At 43.5% G+C, this 5,482-nt stretch overlaps 1 long non-coding RNA gene across 19 annotated transcripts; it reads left to right on the top strand.

Annotated features, from left to right (window-relative positions):
- The first annotated feature begins 763 nt into the window (after positions 1-763).
- On the top strand, positions 764-4,742 carry LOC109758915 (uncharacterized). Of its 19 annotated transcripts, none has more exons than XR_006664419.2 (5): positions 783-1,337; positions 1,540-1,933; positions 3,701-3,780; positions 4,009-4,093; positions 4,179-4,742. It is a non-coding gene; the product is annotated as an uncharacterized lncRNA (long non-coding RNA). The 19 variants fall into 19 exon arrangements; XR_006664415.2 differs by having other exon boundaries at positions 3,713-3,780; XR_006664421.2 differs by having other exon boundaries at positions 3,713-3,780; positions 4,213-4,742.
- The last annotated feature ends 740 nt before the right edge of the window (positions 4,743-5,482 follow it).

Consider the following 5,482-nt stretch of genomic DNA (forward strand, 5'->3'; position numbering starts at 1 on the left):
TTCCCTTTGTACTGTTCATCATCAGCCCAAAAGGCAATCCACCACCACCACACTGGAGTAGGGTATTACACCATAACGGTGGCCCGAACCAGTATAAATCTTGTGTCTTTTGTGTTGTGAGTTCGTCGAGTTAGTCCGCAAGATCTTAGCAAATCTAGGGCGTGGATCGGTAGGGAGGAAAGAACTTCGCGCGCATCCCAGAGTTCGAACCTTAAGGGTTTTGCCGGAACCCGTGGTCCGACAGGCGGAGCCCCGGAGAAGGCCCCAAGATGGGATCTCACGGGTACAGAGAATTGCGTCGGTGGAAATAGGGTTTTGGCTCCGTATATGATGTTTCCAGGGTATATGAGTATATATAGGCGAAAGAGGTCGGCCAGGAGAGCTACGAGGGGCCCACGAGGGTGGGGGCTCGCCCAGGGGGGCAAGCGCGCCTCCCTGCCTCGTGGCCTCGTCGTTGATTGCTTGACGTCCACTCCAAGTCCTCTGAATCACGTTTGTTCCGAAAATCACGCTCCCGAATGTTTCATTCCGTTTGGACTCCGTTTGATATCATTTTCTTTCGAAACACTGAAATAGGCAAAAAAAACAGCAATTTGGGCTGGGCCTCCGGCTAATAGGTTAGTCCCAAAAATCTTCTTTCCCTAATAATATATATATATATAATAATAATAATAATAAAGCACGGATTGACTTTGTCGGGCCGTCACATTACGCTTTTCCCGTGAATTTACGCTTTCATATCCATTAATCTATTCTATTAAGTGAAAGAAAAAACGATTCGACGGAGGCTCTCTCTTCCGCACGAGAACGAGAGACGCCTGGCGCTAGGGTTCCCTTCGCCGCCACGCCCCATCCCTCCGCTCCCGGCAACCCTCGCTACTCTCTCCCATCCCCTTGCAGTCGCCCTCGTAGTCCCCCGCCGTTGGCCAGGGCAGAGACAGCTTCTTTCGCGCGGCGAGGTGGAGCAGGGTCAACGCGGCGGCTCGAGCGGCTGGGGGCGGCACGGCTGATCGATGTAGAGCGGCGGGGGCGGCTGGATCGACGGTGGCGGCTGGATCTTGCAGAACGGCGCCGCTGGAGGTCAACGCGGCGGATTGAGCGGCTGGCGGCGGCGCGGCTGCTCGACGAGGATCGGCGGTGGCGGCTGGAGCTTTTAGAACGGCGGCGGCGGAGGCTGGAGCTTGTAGATCGGCGGGCCAACCTGAGCAACAGCTCCAAGGAGGACGCCACCAGGTGCCTGGTCTGGCTGGGGGACCTCATCGACGCCAAGAAGTTGGGAGGCAGTGCTGCTGGCAGCGACACGCTGCACCTCCCTGTCGCCGGCGTGGCTACTGCAGGTACCACACAAATTAACCTTCCCCATAGTAATATTCGATCATTGTGAGTTTGCTGGAATTTGTACCACAAACATTGTCTGATAACATCAATCTGAATCTCTCAAGGCAGGAAGAAAGAGAGAAACATGATGAAAATTGTATTGCCGGTTTTAGCAGGCATGCTGGTGCTCACATGCTTATCCATTGTGATATGGGTTTGCAGGTCCAAAGACACAGTGTACTATGCTCATGCATATGTGACATAAACCAATTCTGCATTATGCTGCTCAGTGCTCGCAAATACTGCAAAATTACTAGGCCTAGGAGATTTGAGCATTTGTGAAGGTTTTGGGACACGAAGCCCCATTGAAGGTTTTGAATTTTCAAAGCTTCAAAGATGTTGCAGCTGTGACAAACAATTTTCTCACATCACATATGATCGGACAAGGTGGTTTTGGCAACGTCTAATGTCGCCGCCGTGGAGTTCACTGGAAGAAGAACATCGGTCGAGCATTCCAATGTCGCCTCCGCCAAGTTCGCCACCGAGCCATCCAATGTCGCCTCTGCTGAGTTCGCCGGAGGAAGAACATCCGCCGTCCGAACGTGCTACACCAGAGGTATGTATCAGTTTTCCCAAATTAGTCCAATGTTGTGGTATGTATCATCTTTTCCCAAATTAGTCCAACGTTGTGGTATGTATCAGCTTTTCCCAAATTAGGCCAACGTTGTTAGATATTGCTTCAATAAAAAACAATCTGTGAAACCTGGGCGTGTACTAATGTTTCCTGTACTTTTTTCTCTTTAACCTGAGCATCCAATCTATGTATGCCGGGTGTTGCCTGTACATTATATTACTCCATTGTTTGCCAGTCCCTGTTTGATTCCCTGTTTGCTCTCTGTTTGATTGAAATCCATGACCAAATAAGTTCATGAACAGTTTTCTGCTTGCTCCCTGTTTGACACAAGTCTTAAAGATTCATATTTAGTTAGATAGGTTCAGTGATTCAGAATAATATTTGAGAAGCTTCTCTGTTGGCTGGCATCCCTGATGGCAGTTGTAGAAATGTAGCTAAGGAAAGAGTGCCTCATAATTCATTGGATGTAGATCAATAGGGTGTAAAAGACTTTGAGTTTCTAGCTTTCATAAAATTTACACATGTACTCCCTCCGTCCCATAATGTAAGACCATTTTGCAAGCTTAACAGTATGTTGTGGTTGGTCCTTAAACTTGAACAATAAGTGTGTCCATTGAGGTTCAGGCCATATTTAATTAGCAACTAATTATCCTGTGGCGCTTCGGCACTAATGTATCCACAGTCTGACCATTGGATTGAATATTCATCAGAAGATTGTAGCCTTTCCTGATTCCATGCCCTTTTCAAGTGGAGTTGCAGAAATGCAGAGTATGAATGGGGAAACGATCATAGATGTCAACACCTACAGTATGATTTATCTTGATAGAGATGCACTGGATTCTCTAGTAGTTTTAATGTTTTTTTCTAGATAGCTCAAGTAATTAAGCTTCTGCAATTCATGAAAAACAAAAAGAAGGTGTCATGTCAGCTGCTGAAGCTAATCAAGTAACAAAAATAAAAGGGACCAGTAGTCAGGTTCCATTAACCAAATGTTTCACATCTATTAACCTGTATCTTGATTGAGATGCACTGGGTTCACAAGTAGTTTTAGTGTTTTTTCTAGATAGCTAACAAAAGGAAGGTGTTCTATCAGCTGATCAAGCTAATTAAGTAAAAAGAATTAAAGGGACCAGTAGTCAGGTTCCATTAACCAAATGCGTCACATCTATTAACCTGTACTCATAGTAGCCCACGTTGTTCAATATTGCTTGGAGATTTGCCCTTTTTTTACAAATCAAAATCAGTCTTTGTAACCTGGGCGTTCACTAAAGTTGTATGTATTTTTTCTGTTTAATCTGGGTGTCCAATCTCTGTAAGTTGGGCGTTGCTTGTATTTTATATTAGGCGTTACCTATACTTTATATTAGTCCAACGTTTGAGTCTGTGTTTAATTCTCTGTTTGCTCCCTATGGACAAATAAGTTATTTTTCTCCCAGTTTGATTCAAGTCTGAAATATGCATAGATGCTACACTTAAGTCAGTAAACGAACAAAAAACTAGGAATGATCTTTTAGTTAGTTTTGTGTCACCGAGTAAATCTGTGCTCGAGATTACAATTACTTTGAACAGAGAAATTAAGAAAAATATCTGGAATCATCATCACCCCTTAACCGATCCGGCGGCAGGATGTAAAAATCCAATCTACTTGGTGGAGACATACTGGCATGTGATGCCGTCCAACTAATAGTTGTTATATGCCTTCCATTGTGTTTGAATTTTTTCTCTTGCATTGCCTGGACTACCTGATAGAAGCTCCTTCAGCTAATATTATTACGATTGGAGCGGCAGGCATGTCCATATTCGGTGCTGCCAGCGGCAAGCAATACAGGGTAGGTTTTGTAAGTGCTAACATGGTAAATTAATAGGGATTATCTAATCTTTTTGTATTAAGGAGTTCTATACGTTTGCATCATGCAAATATTATTGTACTATTAATTAGTCTATACTGGAGAAGTCAAAGAGTATCATACTCAGGGTCAGTTACGTAGTTGGAATATTTGTAACCACACACTAACCTGAAAGTTAGGCACACTAATTAAGTTTGATTTTTTTAACAGAAGGATTTTATTAATATGGCATTAAGCACACTTTACAAATAGCAGCTCGAGTGGCTGAGCACTCATTGCTGATAGCTCATTACAGGTAGGACATCGTTCCAGATTAGTATCTAAACCTTGATCTGAATGTAGGCAAGTAGAGCTGAAAGGTTTATCTTGCACTTTGACAGCAAGTCTAGACTGATGGTGTGCCTTCAAATTCAGGCTCCTGTGCACTTTGAGTATTCTGCATGGATGAAATGTAGGCGTGGTCTGGATAGCAGCTAAGATTGGCCGGATAGCCCACGGACCTGCTTTAGTAACATCAGTTTCTACAACAGCTGAGGCAAGCACGGCAGAGTCTGTCAAAAACTTCGGATCCTACACATGTAGTTGAGCTGCAATCTTCACCGCCAACAGCAGTCCATAAGCTTCTCTACCTGCAGAGCTGATGCTACTGGTGGCCACACAGCAGAGATGTATACATGTTCGGTATGTTGCCCGTTAATTTGTAAGAAAACACCTATGTCCGCCTTTGCTACAGCTTGTCCTGGCTCCAACGACCAAGCTGCATCTGAGTATATTTGTGTACCTAAAAAATCTACTGTAGACTGAGAAGTAACAACACTAGAGAGCTTTAGCTGTTCTGGCTGACTGTGATCTCCCTTCCGAGTTGAATCGGGAACATGTAACTCCTTAATCAGTAAAATGTACAATGTACAATGCACAATATCAAACTGTTCTTATCTTTCTCATCTCCTCCCAATTCCACAATCATTTTTTGTTATTAATTTCACCACAACAGAATTATTGTAATAGTGTGCATCTTCGTGATTTTATATATTTTCCTGTGTGGTTACTCTGTTTAACAAAGTAATTTGCTTGATGCGCTTAGAAATATTACTGTTATATATGGTGTGTGACTTGCATGGTTTAATTTGGTACATTTTCGTTACTACTAAACTTAGACATATAGCAGGATCTTCCTAGGTAGTCAAATGCACAATGTATAAAAATTTGAAGGGCGAAATTAAAGGACAGTGGCATAAATCATAAACCTCGGTAACATCGGAAGGTGAAGATTCTGATGGAGAAATGAAAGAGAGGGGGCGAAATTAAAGGACAGTGGCATATTAAACCACAAACCACAATAAAATCATAAGGCAGGATCTTCCTAGGTAGTCAAATGTACAATGTATAAAAATTTGAAGGGCGGAATTAAAGGACAGTGGCATAAATCATAAACCTCGGTAACATCGGAAGGTGAAGATTCTGATGGAGAAATGAAAGAGAGGGGGCGAAATTAAAGGACAGTGGCATATTAAACCACAAACCACAATAAGATCATAAGGAGAAGATGGAAGATAGAAGTGGCAACACGAATGAGTCGCTTGGTGCATACGAGGATTTTGTTCTCCCGTTGCAACGCACGGGCTCTTTTGCTAGTAATATAAAAGTGTATAATAAAGCCCATTAAACATCCAAAACAGAATAT

The sequence above is a fragment of the Aegilops tauschii genome, chromosome 5, assembly GCF_002575655.3.
Source record: "Aegilops tauschii subsp. strangulata cultivar AL8/78 chromosome 5, Aet v6.0, whole genome shotgun sequence".
NCBI classification, from domain to species: Eukaryota; Viridiplantae; Streptophyta; class Magnoliopsida; order Poales; family Poaceae; genus Aegilops; species Aegilops tauschii.